At 45.1% G+C, this 20,397-nt stretch overlaps 1 protein-coding gene across 5 annotated transcripts in view; it reads left to right on the top strand.

Annotated features, from left to right (window-relative positions):
• Positions 1-5,341: 5,341 nt before the first annotated feature.
• PPP6R1 (protein phosphatase 6 regulatory subunit 1) overlaps positions 5,342-20,397 on the top strand; it is a 77,713-nt gene continuing 62,657 nt past the window's right edge. For 2 of the 5 annotated variants that reach the window (XM_084805521.1, XM_084805520.1), the window contains exon 1: positions 5,364-5,546. The gene's annotated coding sequence lies outside the window, so the exon portion shown is untranslated. Of the gene's footprint in view, positions 5,547-20,397 lie in introns of all 5 variants that reach the window. The other 3 variants (XM_084805516.1, XM_084805519.1, XM_084805518.1) reach the window with 3 other exon arrangements.

The raw sequence follows: 20,397 nt of genomic DNA, 5'->3' as shown, positions 1-20,397 counted from the left end.
CATAATAACCACTGCATGAGACAGTGAGTTCTGGGAGGAGCCAAATGGAAGTTGATCCTATCTGGGCTGATGGCATCTGACCTCTGCTGCTGATGCAGCTGCAGTTAGTCTTTTCTTCCCTCCTCCCTCCTCCTCACCTAATAGAACTTTGTGATCCTCTAATTATGTTAATTGCCAGTAAGTGCAGGACAAAAGGAAGCATTTTCTTAGTACAGTGCATGACAAATAATGGAAGTCATTGCAACGGGATGTGGGGATGGCCCCTAGCTTTCAGGTGGCTTTCTAGGAGGATTAGACATGTTCAAAAGGGATGTAATTAGCCATGATAGATAAAAACAGAAGCTGCAGCAGCACACCTCAGATTACCAGCTGCAGGAACAAGCCACCCCTTGTGAATTTCCCACAGGCGCCTGACTTGGCTTCTGTGGGCAACAGACTGCTATAGTAGATGGGCCATGGGTCTGATCCAGCAGGATTATTCTTACTTTCTTACACCCAAGTAGTTCTAGTGGTGCATGCACAGGAGCTCATGCTTTTTTTTTAATAGCATGAAATGCTTATCTTTACCTTGGCCCTATGAAGGGGTATAACTAATCCCTGTTTTACAGATGGGGAACTGGGGAAGGGGACTGTTACTTACCAGATCCCACTTACCAAATCCATGGCTCCAGTGGGCATTTGAACCCTGGGCTAGGTCTAAAACTGGACTGCTGGAGGTAATTGTAACTTACTGAATTGCTTTGTGCCTCTATCCTGAACACACTTTGAAGGTAACCCCTATAGGTTGTATGGATGAAGATGTCCCACTCCTAAGTGATGTCACATACACAAGTCATTACCACATACTATTTTAAAAAATCACACCGCAACTATAAAATTAGCTGAACTGTCAAGTGTTTAGTAGGGGAACACACTAATGGCACTGCCACTGTAAAATAAATATTTCTCTGTGCTTTCAGACTACAAATGTTGATTCTGCCTAGAGAAGAGTACACTCCTTGACTACCCTGCCCCCCAATAAGAATAAGAAAAGGGTTTATTTTACAGTAAATCAGACCAGAATATTTTGAGGGGGATACATGGCTCAACAACACTACAAGCGAGAAAGATCTTGGAATTGTTGTCGATCACAAGCTGAATATGAGCCAACAATGTGATGTGGCTGCAAAAAAGGCAAATGCCATTTTGGGCTGCTTTAATAGAAGCATAGCTTCCAAATCCCGGGAAGTACTAGTTCCCCTCTACTCAGCACTGGTTAGGCCTCATCTGGAGTACTGTGTCCAGTTCTGGGCACCACACTTTAAGGAGGATGCAAACAAGCTGGAGAGGGTTCAGAGGAGGGCAACAAAGATGATCAGGGGACTGGAAACAAAGCCCTATGAGGAGAGACTGAAAGAACTGGGCATGCTTAGCCTTGAGAAGAGAAGACTGAGGGGAGATATGATAGCACTCTTCAAGTACTTGAAAGGTTGTCACAGAGAGGAAGGCCAGGATCTCTTCTTGATCATCCCAGAGTGCAGGACACGGAATAACGGGCTCAAGTGACAGGAAACCAGATTCCGGCTGAACATCAGGAAAAACAGTCTAACCTGACTGTTAGAGCAATATGACAATGGAACCAATTACCTGGGGAGGTGGTGGGCTCTCCCACACTGGAGGCGTTCAAGAGGAGGCTGGACAGCCACCTGTCAGGGATGCTCTGACTTGGATTCCTGCATTGAGCAGGGGGTTGGACTCAGTGGCCTTGTAGGCCCCTTCCAACCCTACTATTCTATGATTCTATGAAAACTCTGTATAAGAACAGGGACATTAATCACTCATACGCTCAAAGAAGAATTAACACCATTGCCCCTAATTCCCCCCAAACATCATATTCCGCCCTCCCCCAACTGTCCACCCTAACTGAACTAACCTCCGCCCCTACATTCTCTCCTGTCTCCATGGTGTCTGACCTATAGGGTGCCGACATCGTAGATGGGGTCCATTTTAAAATGAGGCAGCCCTGATTCTTCTGAAGAAACGCCACTTGTTCAGAATATCGATGTCGTGTCACACTTCGGCTGATGACATCAGAACCATGTTGAGGTTTATTCTAGGAACATAGCTGCCTTATTCTGAGTCAGACCCCTGGTCCATCTAGCTCAGTACTGGTAACACTGACTGGCAGCAGCTCTCCAGGGTTACAGGCAGCCCCACTGGGCAATGACAAAAAACAAGCCTGGGACTTCGCATGCAAAGCAGGCAATCTGTGGCTGGCGAAACTGCTGTTGGTGTGGGCCATCTCCTGCTTTGAAATGACATGAACAGGCATACCAGTCTTGGATTGGGTTGATAATATTTGAAGGAAGCGGACAGCAAAACCCGATCTGACTTTAAAAAAAATAATTAAAAGCTAGGGGACGGTGTATTATCACTTCTGGAAGATCCTGGTAGGCCTTTAGACAACTGGAATGGCTGATGCTTAGGGCCAACTATGACTCTATATATACTAATATCATTTTCTGAGTGTGGGTCCTTAGGTAGCCAAAGCAGCAACACCCATGTGCTAGAGGGAGGAACTGCCGGCTTGACAGAACCCAAGGTTTGCAGAAATACAAAAAATATTTAGGAAAAAATTTGGGGACCCAAACAGCCCAACGAGGATCAAGCATGTTCAGTGGGCATAGCATCCTGGCTGACTGTTGGGTGTCTGCATGTGGAAAACAGGAGTAACCTAGAAAGGGCTTGGCTGGCTGGAATCCTAAACAAGAGCACTCCGCACCAACATTTTGTTGGACGGTCCACTTGTTCTCCTATGCCAGGGGTGGCCTCCAGATGTTTTAGCCTACAACTCCCATCAACCCTGGCCAGCATAGCCAATGGTGACCGTTAATGGAAGCTGTAGGCCAAAATATCTGGAGAGCCACAACTTGCCCACCCCTGTCCTGTGGTCCCCACAGGGGTAAATGGCTTATTCATTTATGAAATAATGTGTATACTCTGTATTGAAAGGGCCCAGAAGGCACCTTAGGAACATAAAAAATGCAAATAAAACAACCATAAGAGATAACTTTAAAATGGAGCCATAAAAATGATCAAATGGTAGAGAAGATCAAATGCCTGCCTTTTTTTTCTTTTAACATGCCTAAAAGCTGTAATGGAGGAAGCCAACCAGGCTGCTATTGTAGAAGAGTTCCAGCTTCTAGCTGGATGCTGTCACTGAGAATACTCTTGCCCCATGCCCCAGCCCACCAGGCAGCAAGACACAGAGCAAGGCCTTGATGAACGCAGTAATGAATGCAGTGGAAAGGCTGTCATTAATTGAGCCAGGAAGCACAGTGGAAATTGGTGTAGATAACCTTCCCCAACCTGGTGCCTTCCAGATGCTTTGGACAACAATTCCCAGCTTTCCTGACCATTGGCTATGCTGCCTGAGGCTTCTAGGAGTTGAAATGCAAAACATCTGGAGGGTGCCAAGATGGGGAAGGCTGGAGATGAACCAAGCCCATAGTAATACTGTCCCATTCAAGCCAGCAAGGAAGCCATCCCACCAAAACCTGACTCTAGGGCTGAGCACCAAGAGATGGCAGGTTCTTGCAAAGGACCTAATAGTCTATCTCTTCCTGGAGTTCCTCAGGCCCTGGATCCAGAGCACATGTAGTGTTTGCCTCCTCCTAAGTAGGCCCAACAGGTGGGAGGCCTCAGGCTGCTAGTTAGGCCCTGGGTCAGTGGACCTGAGCTTTGCCTGGAGATGGATTGGGGGTGGGGGAGTGGGCAGCAGCATGTGTGTGTCCAGAGCTGGGATGGATGGCCTGGCAAGGAACACTGGGGGCTTCAGTACTGGAGCCCTCTTGGTTGGGATGTCTTCTGGGGAAGCAGCCTCTGGCTGAACTTCAGGAGGTATTCAGGCCCCACACTCTCCATTTGTGCTAGGAGTCACTACAGGATCTTGCTCCCCTCCTCTGCAGAAGAGGCCTCATTGGGGCTGGATCCTGTGACAAACTGCTTTGAAAAGTAAACCCCAGACCACCTGGGTTTGCACCAGCTGCTGTTTTCAAATACGTGCTTTGAGCATTCACAGATTTCCACAGCATGGTAAACAAAGAGATTGAGAAAATCACACAAGGGAAAGCATTGTGAGCATGCATAAGCTAAACTATTTTTTTAAAAAAGCTCTTATCAGTATAAAAGGAACTTAAATATACTAAGTTTCTACTTAAATATATTATTTGAGTGTATACTTAAATGACCTTATACTATAATGTATCAAAATATACTTAGAAAAACTTATTGCAACCGAAACTCTCCCCACAACCTGAGTTCGATCCCAGCGGAAGCCGGGTCTCGGGTAGCCGGCTCAGGTCGACTCAGCCCTCCATCCTTCCGAGGTCGGTAAAATAAGTACCCAGCTTGCTGGGAGAAAGGTAGTCACGACTGGGGAAAGCAATGTTATAGTCTGCCATGAAAACGCCAGCGCAAGCAGGCATCAGTAATCACCCGGTGCTTGCACAGGAGGAACCTTTCGTGTGTGTGTGAGATACAAATTACCAACACTTGCATTACCACAAGCCAGCTAACTTGGGGAATAGACCAGACGTTTAAACTCTTGTGTACTCCCATGTCTATGTGTGATCTGTGTATGCTCTAGAGAATTGGGGTTGGCATGGGGTTCCCATGAAACACTTGCAAAGGAGGCCTAGGGGGCCTCAAAGGACATGATCCTTAAAACACAGAGAGAGAGAAGATCCCCAAGGCCGGTATACTGCATAAACAAAGGCAGTGGCTCTTCGGGACAGAAGTGACCAAAGTGACTATGATCCAAGAAAGCTTTGAATGCCAGAATGAGCGCGCAATTCCATACATGTTTAGTCCTACAGCTCCCAGCATTCTCCAGCGCTGGTAACTGTAGGCCTTTTTTCTGTCTAAACATGAATAGGATTGCTCTCTAAATTTGTTAGCGTTTAAGGTGCCACAAGACGCGTTGTGTTTATAAACCTCAAATAAATTTTTTAGGATGAAGAAACAAAAGGGGGGGTGAGAAAGAAATGGGGGTAAAATAGACGAGCTGCTGCAGTGAGGCCGCAATCCTATGCAAAACTTACTCGGGAGTAAGTCCTATTGCCTTGGGCTGTACTTAATTCCCCGTAAGCACGCGCAAAAGACACGGCTGGAAGAAGCGAGGGAGCCAGGCGCATGCGCACCTGCTTTTCCTCTCCCCTCCGTCGGCGTGAGGGGCCAAGTGAAGGAGGTGGGGGAGCGAGAGAGGTCGCGGAGGGGAGGAGCAAGGCGAGCGGAGAAAGCGCGCTTTGTAAAAAAAGAAAAGAAAAAAGAGGCGGGGCCAAGGGGGAGGAAACTACTCGGCGAGTAAGGGGGCGGGGCTAAGCGGGAGAAGGCGAGGCGGAGGAGGAAACAGCAGGTCGGCCGCTGGAGGCGCGCGCGGGGGATTGTGGGATCGTGGCGGTGAGAGCAAAAAAAAAAAAAAAAAGAGTGAAGAGAGGTAGAGCGAGCGAGAGAGACCCCCCCCCTCGAGAACGAAGAAGGGGCAGGAAGGAGGGGGCTCGAGCCCGGTGAGAGCGGTTGGCGGTGGGGGAAGGAGAGGGAAAGGAAGGTGGTGGGGGGGAGCGCGCGCGAGTGAGTGAGTGAGAGAGAGGGGAGCTGTGTGGGAAGGAAGCTGCCGCCATTTTAGAGCTCCCTATGGGAGACCCTCCCCCTCTATACTCTCCCCCCAACCCAATTTGCTTTCCGTCCGTTCCTTTCCCCGCCTCATAATTCCTCTCGAGGCCTTCCTCTTTCACCCTGTCAGGTAACCAACCTTCCTTCCTTCCAATTCCTCTCCCCCGCTCCCCTGAACTCGATGGCTTCCCCGATCTCCTCTTCCTCTCCACACTCGGGCCGAATCAAGGTTTATGAAAGTCTTATTAACTACCTTTTCAAAAGAGCAAAATACTTTCTTTGTGTTTCTGCTTCTTGAAATTGGGGTGTGGAACGGAGGAAAGAGGAACTCTCACCCACCCCAAAACACCCAAACCATTTCCCCACACCCCTAAAGTTCAGGGATGGTAACCTTAAGGTTATAAATGTATATAAAAATCTATTTGAACAGGACTGAAATGTAGTCGACTGAAGTGATTGGAATACAAACTAATGTTATTTTTTAGAAGTTAATTATTGACCCCCAAAGTCAACCACTCTGATAAGCAGGTGTTTTATGGCCTTTTAAAAAGATGCACTGGCTCAGATTTTAACACAATTCCTGAGGATGGAGACTTCTCTGTGGGTGGGGTGGTGATTTCTAATGCACATTAGTGACTGTACATATGCTGTTCTGAATTTTTGTTATTCTGGGTTTGATTAGTTGGGAACAAGGGTATATTTCAGAATACATGGCCCTAGATGTTCACTCCCCATCCCCTTTGTGTTTTGCTCACAATCTCTAATCCCTTTCAAGCCCACTCTGCTTCCCTCCCAGCAAGGCATTTCTCTTTATTTCCCACTGAAGCACCCACTGGTACCTATTCAGTATGCTGCTACTTATGCTGTACAAAATAATTGCTACCCTGTAGTTCAGTCCTCACAATCAGTGACATGGCTTTAAACTTTATATTTTAAAGTGTAGAGGGACGCATATCCACCTTATTATATAACACTCTGTAACCACCCTTTTATGCACAGCAGGAAGGTTAATGTGTGTTAATGGATAAACTAAGCTCTGATAACTGAGTACACGTGGACCACTAACACTTCCCTGCTGACTTTGAATAACCCCAAGGGCTATGACCCTGATTTCCCTCTCACAGGGATGTCCCCAAGAGCCTGATCTCCCAAGCTCCTTCTCCACCCCCACCCCACATATGTGGCTGTGTCATGCTTTCACTGAGGGCTCCTGGTTGTTTCCCACGCTTACTCCCTCCTTCCCATAACCTTTTATTTTCCTGCTAAGCTGCAAAATGTGACTATAATCTTGTTCGCTCCTCACCGGTTGCCATCTGTGGTTTGTAATCACCAGTGCTGTTTTTGGTGAGTCAGAAATAATAGTTCCAAATCTTGCTTGAGGGCAGAACCTGGTTGCTGTCTTCTTCTGGGGCTGGGCTTCTATTTCTCCCTTCATGGTAACTTTCATCACAATGTGTATTCCAACATTTGTGCAGTGGTGGGACGTGGGCTATCTTTAAATATGTTTGCGACCTCAGATGGAATATTTTGTGTCAAGAGTCTTCTTATGCTTTCAGAGGTTGTTGCAGTAATTATGGCTTCATCTGTTCTCTTATCTCCCAGAGATGGCTCTAGATGGCACTGGGGTTGGAGGATGAGACTGGTTTTGTGTTTACAAGTGGAAAGAATGGATGGATTTTGCTCTTATGTTAAAAAGCTGATTGGCAGTTTGGGGATCCAGAAGGAATTGACTGGTAACTGGTGGATTCTGGCTTTCCATTAGTACAGCTTGTTTGGTTGTTGAACCATCTGAGTGTGTGATTATCTAGTATTCTGTATATTTGGAAGATAATTGTATATCCTTAGTTATTTTTCAAAACCCCATCAAATTGTGGGCATGTATCTATTTCCTGTGAGCTTTCTAAGCAGGAGTTTGGAATGGGTTCCACTTTCTGATCTGACTTTCTGTTCATTAATTCACAGCACTTGTCACACAGTTGCTGTGGACCTAATGTTCTATTGGTTCCTTTTTGCTCTGTCAGTAAAATAAATGAAACCATAAACAGCTGATTCATGAAAGTGAGGTTGCAGAAATGTTGGTGTATTGACCAAGGAAAGATTTCTAAGTGAATTACAGTCATCACAGCATCCTTTGTGTGTGTGTGTGTGTCTTAAAGTAAATGAGAGGCACTTAGCTAGGTTCTGGAATGGGTACTGGCTCTCTGGGAAAGAGGTGTGAATTTAGAGGGGAGGAGTTAGTATACTTAGGCAACAGCAGAAATTGTCTCCTGTTTGTGAATAGCAACATTGATTTGAGACAGCCTTCCCCAACGTAGTACCCTCCACGTAGATGTGTTGGATTACAACTCACACCTTGCCCAGCCACCATTGCCTGACCAGGGATGATGGGTGGTGTAGTCTGGAGGGCGCAAGATTGGGGAAGGCTGTTGGAAAATGGAGCTCAGCTAGAGAAGGTATCGGAACTTACAGCCAAGTCTCCACTGCTACTGTGGCATAACAGGATGAAGTAGCAAGGGAATTCTGCTAATGGGTATGTGCTTAGTTCTACCTCACAGCTATCTTTTCCCAACCCTGGGTGCGGGGGGGGGGGGGACATTCTGACTGAATGGCTCTTTTGCCCCATTGGTTCCTGGGCCAAGCAAATTCACTAAATATCAGAACCTGTAGTTGCTCTCATTCAGTGCTTTTATAATAAGACATTGCAACAGCACATCATTGGAAGGGTGGGGAGAAGTTAGTTTTAATCTAGTGGAGATAGGGAGCTGTGAGAATAATCAAGCTCAGAATGTGTTATGTCTGATCTAATTTTTGCCTAGCTCTGTTGTGTGATATCATGTGTTGCGTACATTGGATAAGATTCAGACTAACAGCACAACCCTATGTGTTTACTCAGAGGTAAGTTCTGCTGTGTTTAATGATGCTTACAGATAAGTGTGCATAGGATTGCAGCCTTAGTTAGTTGAATCTGGATCCCTCTGAAAGCAATGGGGCAAGTTTGTCATGACTTAAGTCCCATTGATTTCTGTGGGAACTAACTTAGTCTGGATTCAACCCATTGATAACTTGGATAAAGAACTAGCCCTCAATTGGGTAGTAGCTCCAAGGAGCCTTGGGGAGTGTGTGTGGGGGGGTACTTTCTGACACCAACCAAAAGAGATTGCAATCTTTTCAGCATTCATTTTGAGAGCAAATATTTTAAAGTTTTCTTACTCTTGAGTTCAAAGATTTCACTAAGGAGCCTCAGGTGAGTTCTCCCCTGCTCCATCCCCCAAATCCTCTGACAGTTCCCTTAGTTTAGAGCTGGGGATGGGAAGATTGGAAAGATAGTGTGTGTGTGTGTGTGATGTTGTGCATATCTTTCATTTTTCTTTGGCGAGATTAAATTATACACAAAATCTGTGATGCTGTTCCTTCCCGTTTCCATTGATCTGTCTGCTATTAAGGAAAAGGCAAAAGGGGATCCAGCCGGTCTGTCTTTGCTGTGCCATGATTACACTTGGGAAAGCTTGAACCTTTTCTCCTTTTACCTGGGGGAGTTCTAACAGATGTCATCTCAAAGAGTTCTTTTTTGATAGAGCTTGCCCTGTTGCAAGAGTTCAAGCTACATAGTCAGTCATGGTTAAATCTAGGAGGTGTACAGCTGCAGCCTGCCTTGACAGTTTTGGCAGAAAAGGCATAAAACTAATCCCACTGCTACAATCAGCACATAAGGAAGTAATTGAAGTAAGAGACTTGAAATTCCAACAAAGCTTCTCTTTTAGTATCTTTTGACAGACAGCCCAGGATCCCAACTTGTTATTTATTTCCTACAGCAGGTTTGATCTGGGGCAGAAGTAATGCATGCTTTTATCGCTGATTGAGCAGAGGGGATAAGGCCTTATTGCACATGAGCCAGATATGAGAGATGGTGCCATGGAAAATTAGCTCTTGTTCTGCCAAATGTCATCTCTTGCTAAGCTGCTCTATAGCTCTGTTGGAAGAAGATGCCCACCCCTTGATCATTGCAAGCAAAGTTCAAGTGATCTTTCTACAATGCTGAGCTGAACTGTGTTGATACAGGCCTTTTTTTTTTCTTTTTTTTTTTAACACAGTCAAGATTCAAAGACTGTTATCCCAGGGTGGTTCTTTTGAGATAAGCCCTGTCTACATGAGTAAGGAATTCCCTGGAAGTTTGAGGCATACACCCTTGCTAAATATTTTGGCCCATTCTCCAGTCACTGTGGTCTGCTTCACACCCTGTGTTTTTGTGTTTGCCTTCAAATGTGATGGGTGGCTGTGGCAAATGCATATCATACAAAAGTGCTCATCGGGAAGCCAGGATTTGCCAACTTGGTGGAAGACCTAGGTTTGCCCTGCCTAATGTGGAAGACACCCCTGTGTTTCTCCAATATGAAATAACAGAGCACTTTGTATGATCACTTATACCAGGATGCAAGTAGTTCTCCCCTGCCAAGGAACCATGGCACTATGACATCTACAATTCTTGGCCTTCTCTCTGTTTTCTGGCCTTTTAAACCTAGAAAACAGAACGCTAGGAGTGCAGCTGTGATTGGGGAGTGCAGCGCACAACTACTGGGGCTGCCAGAACTAGGTATAAAGGTTAGGATTATACAGCAAGGGATGGAAGGCAGGGGTTGAGAGGGGAGCCCACCCATTTTGCTTTGGTTATTGCCCCAGGTGAGTTGGTGAGCAATCTGATTGCTTAAGAGGTGATACAATTAAATACTCTCTGTTCATGGTGAATAAAAATTGGGCACTCGGGCAGAGTGATGAGGAAGACTGGGAAAAAGAATACATAGGAAAGCTGGAGAATTTTTAGATGGCAAGAAGGTCTTGGTGCAATAACAGTGAGGTTGGTGATAATTGACCAAGGTTGTGTGTATGTGTAAGTCCACAGCCTTTAATTCAAGAGTCAGCGAGGTCTTAATTTCTTTTTAATGTGCTTTGCTAACGCGTAACAACTGAAGTTTGCAATAACTTGGAGAGTCTTTCAACAGGCTTGCAAATAGGCACTTCCTTGTGCACTAGAGGTGAGTAACGGGTCTATAATTTTTGGCTGACCTTGCTGGCCACACCAAAAATTGTAATTGCCATCTCCCCCTTACTGTTTGTTAAACCTGGAGGAAGGAGAACATGCAATTGGACTCCACTGAGTAAAGCTGCCCCGCATGACTTTAGGCAGCAACAACCAATGCTCCCTCCTGCCTGCCTTTCTTGGTGCAGAGCAAACAAGGCCAGTGGGAGGATTGGTGCCAGTTTGGCCCTACATCTCCAAGGCTCTTTGCCTTGGCTGAATGTAAGAAGATTGTTTTCTGTTCTTTTAAAAGACCAGATTTCTAGGCCTTCTCGTAGAAATTTATCAGTGCACCAGCACTAGTTGGTGCAGGTCTTGTCACATTTCAAAAGTATGTTCTCTTTGTGTGTCTTGCCCCTTCTCTTTCCACTCGTCACAACTATTCCCTTGTGCCACTTCTTCCTAACGTGCCCTAAACTCATTTTTAAAGAAGGGATGCAAGGGGGAGCTATGAAATTGCAGGCCTGTTAGCCTAACATCTATCCTGAGTAAATTGGTAATTAAACCAATTAAACTTAGAATTATTAAATATATAAAAGAATAAGGAGCCCTGAGGAAGTCAACATGGTTTCTGCACAGGAACGTTTTGCATTTCCACTTTCTAGAGTTCCTTGAGGGTGTTAACAAGGATGTAGACAGGGTGATCTGGTGCCTTTACACTCTGCCTGTGAGCTTCCTGAAAGCATCTGGTTGGCTACTGCTGAAGACAAGTTTGTGTACCTTGATGGGCTCTTTCGTTGCCCCTCTCATGCAGTCCCATATGCCCCTCTTTCAACTTGTTCTTCCCAGTCCACACAACCCTATACTCTTCAGCCTATGCCACCTTACTTTATAGGTTATAGACTGATTCCTTGTATTAGTCCCAACACCATTGCCCCTTGACAACTGGGAAGGAGCCTGAAACTCATGAGTGATGTCCACCTAAAGACTAATAAAATGGAAAGAAATAATCTGGCTTTGCATTGTTTTGTTCAGGAGGTAAGATTTCTGTACATCTCTATGGCCCCAACCCATGTCTCTTCTTCCTCTCCTCATCCTTTGGGCAGCACTTTAGTCACTGTGATACACTCCAGGTATTGCTAAACCCAATACTTGACAATTTGGGTAAAAAAATTTAACATAGTGTTCTGCCTCCCTCACCAGCTGTTTGAAAACTTTCTTCAGATTCTGGGATTTGTGTTCTCTGGGTACTGAGATTTGCAAACTTGTTAAGAAGTTTTCTTGTCTTAAAAAGGGCAGGTTGTGGTCTTGGGTCCAGTGCTCTGTATGTATTTCAACATGCTTGTGCAGTTCAAGTAAGAGTGTGCAACATGTGCAAGTACTGTTTGGCTGGACTGAAATGGATGGGGTGTGTTGAGCAGCACATACTTTAAAGACAGAACCACAGCATGGGTGCTTTCATAGTGCCTGGCTGAGGAAGGATAAAAAAGTGGCATTTGTGCTAACCTGATAGACCTGCACATGTCTGTCTTGGGCCACCTGCGTGGGTGTTTAGCTCAGCCTTTCAAATACAAACAAAACCGCCCCATCAGTTTTGTTTGTATTTGCAAAAGCTCCCCATTGGCTTGCTAAGTGGTTCATTGATTCCTCCCTTGCTTCTGGGAGATCATTAGCTGTGGCTGCTGTGGGCAAGATTTCCTGTTGAGGGGCTGTACCTGTCCCATCCCCAACTGTAGTTGCTCCTGTATTGATGCACCTGTTACGTTGTTTAACATTTCAGCACTGTTTGCTGAGCAGTCTTGAGGCTTTCTTCTATGTTCCTACTGATTTTCTGTGAAAAATTGGGGGTGGTGGTGGTAAAGACTACAGAAACCAAAGTAAAAATTCCATAGCAGAGGAGGAGGGGGTTAGGAAGATTAGTGTAAAAAAAGTGGGTATCAGTCCAAGAATGCGGGTCAGCTCTTACCTAGCAAAGTATACCAAATAAAATAGAGTCCATGACTGTGGAAATGATCTGAGGTATACACAAGATGACAGCACTAGCAGGGAGGTTGAGATGTTGATCCTAGCAGAGGAAGCATGTGCCCTTAAACTCTTTGCCAGTAGTGAAATTGGAGGCTTGCAAGGGAGACCATCCTTTGCTATCCTGTGACAAGGGTCATGTGCATCAAAAACTATAGCCCTATGCACTCCTAGAAGATTATTTTAGGGATTTGAGTCCTACCGTTTAACACATGCTTTAAAGGTTAACAAAATGAATAGGATAAAAACAACATTAAAAATAACATGTGGAAGATGAAAGAGATAACAATAAAACCAGTGAATGGTTAAAGCAGTCACATATCAACAGCCTGGGAGAACACACTGGGCTTTTCTTGCTAGCTAAAGGGTGATAAGGAAGGTGCCTGGTGAAAATGCTAAAGAAGGGAGTTCCATAATGTGGATGCTGACAAGTTCAGTAGCCTAGCCTCAGAAGGCAGGATATTTTCTTCAGAATATTTTCTTCAGCATGCTTTCCCCAAGGTTCTCGTCAGCATCCTCTGTATCTTTTATATCACTAGCCCTAGCCTATAGCCTAGGGGTGAGGAACCTTTTTTCTGTGAAGGGCAGTTTCCTTCTAGGAAAAGTCAATCCGGGTCATGCTCAGAGCCAAAAATGGGCAGAGTGCAGAGCAGAATTGCACAGCGCTCTCTCTCTCTGCCACCCCCCTCTCTGTGTGCCAGCAATTCCTTGAGAAATGGTCCAGAGAGCAAGAGTAGGCCCACAACATCTGGAATGGCACATGAAATTAGGCTGAGTTCCCCACAATGCTCTAGCCCAGGGATGGGCAGCCTCTTTTGGTCCAGGAGCCAAATTGCCCCCAGGCCAAGCCCAGTGGGCTGGATTATGTTAATGGGGTGGGGCCATGTGCCCAGATCCCACTCTCTCCCATGACATCATCGCGTGCTGCACCACCTGTTTCTTTTGCTCCATGCAGAGAGAGGCATCGAGCGCCATGCTTCTCTCTGCACAGAGAAAGCATCTCTACAAGCACTCCCTGAGTTGAGCATCTCCTTCCCGCATTGCTCACACTCCCATTGGGGCATGAGCAGCGTAGGAGAGTGTGGAGGCATCCCTATGTTCCCACTGGGAAGGCGAGTGGTGCACAGGGGAATCGCCTTGTTATCTCCTATCAGAGATTGGAGATAATATGGGGATTCCTCTCCCCAGGACAGTGGACAGGGCTTAGGGAGAGGGAGGGGCCCATGGATTGGGCACCTCTGTGGGCCAGATTAGGCCTGCAGACTGAAGGCTATCCTCCCCTGCTCTAGCCGTACTATCCATGGCTGGGGCATTAGGCACTAGGTAAGAGCTGCAGTTTGCCTAATTGTGTGTTGTCTCAATCTTTCACAATTCTCTGGCACTACCATCTGCTGTGCCTCTGAATTCTGCACAAACCTAATTCTTGGCATACTTTAGCTTCTGCACAGACATTTGCGGGTTGCCAGCCATGGTTCTTTAACTGGTCATGATGCAGTGGCTGACGTCTGCTTGAGTTTATGGTGAACTTGAGGTCAGCGCTAGTTGCCTCTCTCTTCCACCTCATCTGAACCCTGGTGGCTCTGCTTCTATGGTCATGCAGGCTGGCTTTTTGGCCTGCCAGTTAAAAAGGTTTACAAAGGACTCCATAAGGAACTGTGACCAGTTAGCCAAGCTTCAGTGAAATTGTGCAAGTGACCTTGGCTGACCCTACTAACTGACGGAGGAGGGGCCGGAAGATTATCTGCGCTACACTTGATAGCCATGGGTGAGTATGAGGATGGGTGCATCTAAGAATGAGGGCAAGTGTCAGAAATATTAATGGCATTCATACATCATTTGTGCCAGGGCATAAATGAGAAATGCAAAAAGCAGCTTTGGAGCATGATCGAAGCTGGCTAAGCTGTATATACATGATGTATATGCACTGTGTAGTGTGTGTGTGTGTGTGTGTGTGTGTGTGTGTGTCTTGAAACCATAGCAAAATAATGGCTTTGAGCCAGATACTATCTGGCTGTGTTTCTCATCAGTAAAATAGGGAATGATATTGCTCTTCATCTTTTGAGATTCATAATCTGGTTATCAGGAATCTCAGCCAAATCTCACCCTTTTTTAATTTAAAGAGGCATATTTCTTGCCCCCATGGTTGGGGAGATCTTTTAGAAAATAGCAGTGGAATCCATTATATTGTTCAGCAGAGCTTTCATGTCTGTACAGCTGTTCTCCCTCTCATGGCCTCCAGTTGGGCTTCCCAACTGCTTGGCGATTTTTTTAAAAATCCGAAGGTCTGGTTCAAAACAAATGGAGCATGATGAATAAACTTGCATAAAAGTGTTCTTTGGGTAGTATCCAGTGTTAGGCCTACTTAGAGTAGACCCATTGAAATGAATGGTGCTTAAGCTAGTCATGACTAATTTAATTTTCATTCATTTCAATAGGTCTACCCTAAGTAGGACTGACATTGGATACTATGCTATATTTGCATAACTTCTTTTTGAATCTGCCATTTGAGATGGTTTGGTGCCTGGTATTAGCAGCCCTGAGGGTAACATTCAAACTGTTTGTGTGGTTGTGCAGCTGAGGAAGATAAGGAATGTCTTTTTGCCCTGTGGCTTAATGATATAGTCTTGTATCTAAATTGAAACAGATACTAACAAAAAAAATCAGTGAATGGGTTTGGCAAATCTGTTGTTTGGCCCAGGCAGCTATCATGTGGGGTTAGAATCTTTCTGATCAAAACCTCAGTTTGTTCCCCAGTAACTTTCCCTGAAAACTGGAATTAAGGTTGTTCTTGGCAACATACTCTTTGGACAACCAATTTGTTCAAGGTCCATAGCATTGCTGCAAATACAAAAGGCCTATTTGTTAAACATAGAACCTACTTGTATCAATAGCATGCAGGTCTTCAATCAAATGGATCACTGCCTTGTTGTGGCGAAGGGGCTTGCGTAACTCAGTGAAGCCATAAGCTATGCCGTGCAGGGCCACCCAAGACGGACAGGTCATGGCAGAGAGTTCTGACAAAATGTGGTCCACTGGAGAAGGAAATGGCAACCCACTCCAGTATTCTTGCCAAGAAAACCCCATGGAATGTATCACAAGGCTAAAAGATATGACGCCGGAAGATGAGCCCCTCAGGTCGGAAGGTGTCCAATATGCTACTGGGGAAGAGCAGAGGGAATTTCCAAGTAGCGCCAGAAAGAGTGAAGCGGCTGGGCCAAACCCGAAAGGACACTCAGCTGTGGATGTGTCTGGTGGTGAAAAGAAAATCCGATGCTGTAAAGAACAATATTGTTTAGGAACCTGGAATGTCAGATCAATGAATCAAGGTAAGCTGGAGGTGGTCAAACATGAGATGGCAAGATTGAACATCGACATCTTGGGAATCAGCGAACTAAAATGGACAGGCATGGGCGAATTTAATTCAGGTGACCATCATATCTACTATTGTGGGCAAGAATCCCTTAGAAGAAATGGAGTAGCACTCATAGTCAACAAAAGGGTGGGAAAAGCAGTATTGGGGTACAATCTTAAAAATGATAGAATGATCTCAGTACGAATCCAAGGCAAACCATTCAACATCACAGTAATTCAAGTCTATGCCCCAACCACTGATGCCGAAGAAGCTGAGGTTGATCGGTTCTATGAAGACCTACAACACCTTCTAGAACTAACACCAAAAAAAGATGTCCTCTTCATCATAGGGGATTGGAATGCTAAAGTAGGAAGTCAAGAAATCACCGGGATAACAGGCAGGCATGGCCTTGGTGTACAAAATGAAGCAGGACAAAAGCTAATAGAGTTTTGCCAAGAGAACATGCTGATCATAGCAAACACTCTTTTCCAACAGCACAAGAGGCGACTCTACACATGGACGTCACCAGATGGTCAATATCGAAATCAGATTGATTATGTCCTTTGCAGCCAAAGATGGAGAAGCTCCATACAGTCAGTCAAAACAAGACCTGGAGCTGACTGTGGCTCAGATCATGAGCTGCTTCTTGCAAAATTTCGGCTTAAATTGAAGAACGTAGGGAAAACCACTAAACCGTTCAGGTATGACCTAAATCATATCCCTGATGAATATACAGTGGAGGTGAGGAATAGATTTAAGGGATTAGACCTGATAGACAGAGTGCCTGAGGAACTATGGACGGAGGTCCGTAACATTGTTCAGGAGGCAGCAACGAAATCCATCCCAAAGAAAAAGAAATGCAAGAAAGCCAAGTGGCTGTCTGATGAGGCTTTACAAGTAGCTGAGGAAAGCAGGGAAGTGAAAAGCAAGGGAGAAAGGGGAAGATATATCCAACTGAATGCAGAGTTCCAGAGAATAGCAAGGAGAGACAAGAAGGCCTTCTTAAATGAACAATGCAAAGAAATCGAGGAAAACAACAGAATGGGAAAGACTAGAGATCTCTTCAAGAAAATTGGAGATCTCAAGGGAACGTTTTGTGCAAAGACGGGCATGATAAAGGACAAAGAAGGCAGGGACCTCACAGAAGCAGATGAGATTAAGAAGAGGTGGCAAGAATACACAGAAGAACTATACAGGAAAGATCTGAATGTCCCTGATAGCCATGATAGTGCGGTCACTGAACTTGAGCCGGACATCCTAGAGAGTGAAGTCAAGTGGGCCTTAGGAAGCATTAGTAACAACAAAGCTAGCGGAGATGACAGTATTCCAGCCGAGCTATTTAAAATCCTAAAAGATGATGCTGTTAAAGTGCTGCATTCAATATGCCAACAAATCTGGAACACTCAACAGTGGCCACAAGACTGGAAAAGGTCAGTTTACATTCCAATTCCAAAGAAGGGCAACGCCAAAGAGTGTTCAAACTACCGCACAATTGCGCTCATTTCACATGCCAGCAAGGTGATGCTCAAAATCCTACAAGCTAGGCTTCAGCAGTATGCGAACCGAGAACTACCGGAAGTACAAGCTGGGTTTAGAAGAGGCAGAGGAACTAGAGATCAAATCGCCAACATTCGCTGCATCATGGAGAAAGCAAGAGAATTCCAGAAAAAGGTCTATTTCTGCTTCATTGACTACGCTAAAGCCTTTGATTGTGTGGATCACAACAAACTGTGGCAAATTCTTAAAGTGATGGGAGTACCAGACCACCTTACCTGTCTCCTGAGAAACCTGTACGAGGTCAAGAAGCAACAGTAAGAACCGGACATGGAACAACCGATTGGTTCCAAATTGGGAAAGGAGTACGACAAGGCTGCATATTGTCACCCTGCTTATTTAACTTATATGCAGAGTACATCATGAGAAATGCCGGGTTGGATGAATCAGAGGTCGGAATTAAGATTGCTGGGAGAATTATCAACAACCTCCGATATGCAGACGATACCACCCTAATGGCAGAAAGCGAAGAGGATCTCAAGAGCCTCTTGTTCAGGGTGAAAGAGGAGAGTGCAAAAGCTGGTTTGAAACTCAACATTAAAAAAACTAAGATCATGGCATCTGGCCCCATCACTTCCTGGCATATAGAAGGGGAAGAAATGGAAGCAGTGACAGATTTTACTTTCTTGGGCTCCAAGATCACCACAAACGGTGCCTGTAGCCATGAAATTAAAAGACGCTTGCTCCTTGGGAGGAAAGCTATGGCAAACCTAGACAGCATAGTAAGAAGCAGAGACATCACCTTGCCAACAAAGGTCCGTCTAATCAAAGCTATGGTTTTCCCAGTAGTAATGTATGGCTGTGAGAGCTGGACTATAAAGAAGGCTGAGCGCCGAAGAATTGATGCTTTCGAACTGTGGTGCTGGAGAAGACTCTTACGAGTCCCCTGGACTGCAAGGAGGTCAAATCAGTCCATCCTAAAGGAAATCAACCCTGAGTGCTCATTGGAAGGACAGATACTGAAGCTGAAATATTTTGGCCACCTAATGCGAAGAGAAAACTCTCTGGAAAAGACCCTGATGCTGGGAAAGACTGAAGGCAAAAGGAGAAGGGGACGGCAGAGGATGAGATGGCTAGATAGCATCACGGATGCAATGAATATGAACTTGAGCACGCTCCGGGAGAGAGCGCAGGACAGGGAGGCCTGGCGTACTATGGTCCATGGGGTCACGAAGAGTCGGACACGACTGAACGACTGAACAACAACAAACTTCAATCAAAGCTCATGTCAGGAGACAAGTGAACTTTAGGAATTCATAATAGCCTTCTTGAGTGGAAGGAAAGACCACTGAGATCTTAAATCTGAGGCTGTTTCTTGCCTTCCTTTTCCCTACATGCTTTCTTTGAAAAGGGTGCAGGAAGGTGGCCAAAAGATGCTCATCTCTTCAGTTTTGGGAGTACTTATCAACACATTCAGCCAACCAGCTTCTAGGAGGTGTGCTAAATGGCTGTATTCACACAACCAATATAAAGGGCACTTTTAATAGAGCATAGAATTTCTGCACTGCTGCTCACACTGGAAGAGTTCAACTGTGGAGGCAGCAGGAATGTAGGCTTGCCTCTTTAAAAAGCGAGTGTCTACTTGCATTGTAAGATGGAGTGCAAAAAGAGTGCATTCCCAGAGGTGCCAATGTACACCTTTACTTTCATGTAAAACTTTTTCTTTACTGAATTGATTGCAAACTTGTTTTCTGCAGATTTCCCCCAACGAAGGAGCTCTTCGTTCTGAAATGTGTTAGGCTCATTAATAAAAAATGTCATTGGCACCTTTGGAAACATACTCTCTTTTTGTATTTGGTCCTGTTTTGGTGCTTTCCTTCAGATTTTTGCTTACTTGCATTGTAAGAAGCAGAGCCCAGGAGAGTTGAGTTTCCTTACTTAACAAAACTGGATGTAACTTTTTACATGACAATCCATAACTTCGTTGTTGGCTGAAGTGGAGGTTATAGATATGATGCTATCTTGGCTTTGGATACTGAGGTTTAATGTTCTGTGCTATTCCCCCCCTTCCCCAGCCCACCTGTGCTTTCAGATTTGTTGACCTATCAAATGGCACTGGAAGGGACCAATTAGTCCACCTTCATCTGCTCACCATCCATCTTGTACAATGCATTGTTTATATCACATGAAGGTGCTGCTGGAGTGCAGTTGCTCCAGGTGGGCTCTGGCAATGATCTTAGTCTTCCTTTGCAAAATAACCATATGAACCTTCCTGATTGTTAAGATTTCATTGGAGGCCCAGTTGTTAGTACCCCACCCCCCTCATGAAGAGAGATGGGTGACTACTAGAAATAGAACCTTCTCAGTGGTGGCACCTTAACACTTTAAATTCTCTCCTTTTACCAGTTTGCCTTATACTGATACTAAACAATGTTGTTTTCCTGGGGTTTAAATGATTTTTAAACTGACTTTTAATGGCTCTCAGTGTTGGCTTTAAAATGGCTCTTGAGGATTCGATTGCTGCTGGAAAATACTACTGTCAACTGTTAATGGTTTTGTGGTGGTTAAATCTGTGTTGTAAGTCACTTTAGAAACTCTGGAGTGCAAAATATTTTAAATAACAAATGCCCTTTAATCTTGGCATTGGTAATCTCAATAAGGATAGGCATGTTGAATTATTATCTTTTGCACCTCAGAACAGGACTGTAAGAATGCCAACTAGGGATAGTTCCTCCTGTTGAAACCTTGACCTTAAACGTTGGCTTTCCAGACAAAAAATAGGGTAGGGAATCTGGTGTTATACAGATATTTTGGATTATAGCTCCCATATTCCCTGACCACTGACCGTACTGGCTGGGTCTCT

The sequence above is a fragment of the Heloderma suspectum genome, chromosome 6 (assembly GCF_057233095.1).
Source record: "Heloderma suspectum isolate Gila_16-S chromosome 6, 16-S_ref, whole genome shotgun sequence".
In the NCBI taxonomy this organism is placed as follows: Eukaryota; Metazoa; Chordata; class Lepidosauria; order Squamata; family Helodermatidae; genus Heloderma; species Heloderma suspectum.
Note: the sequence above shows the minus strand (reverse complement) of the source record. Positions and strands in the feature narration are given on the sequence as shown.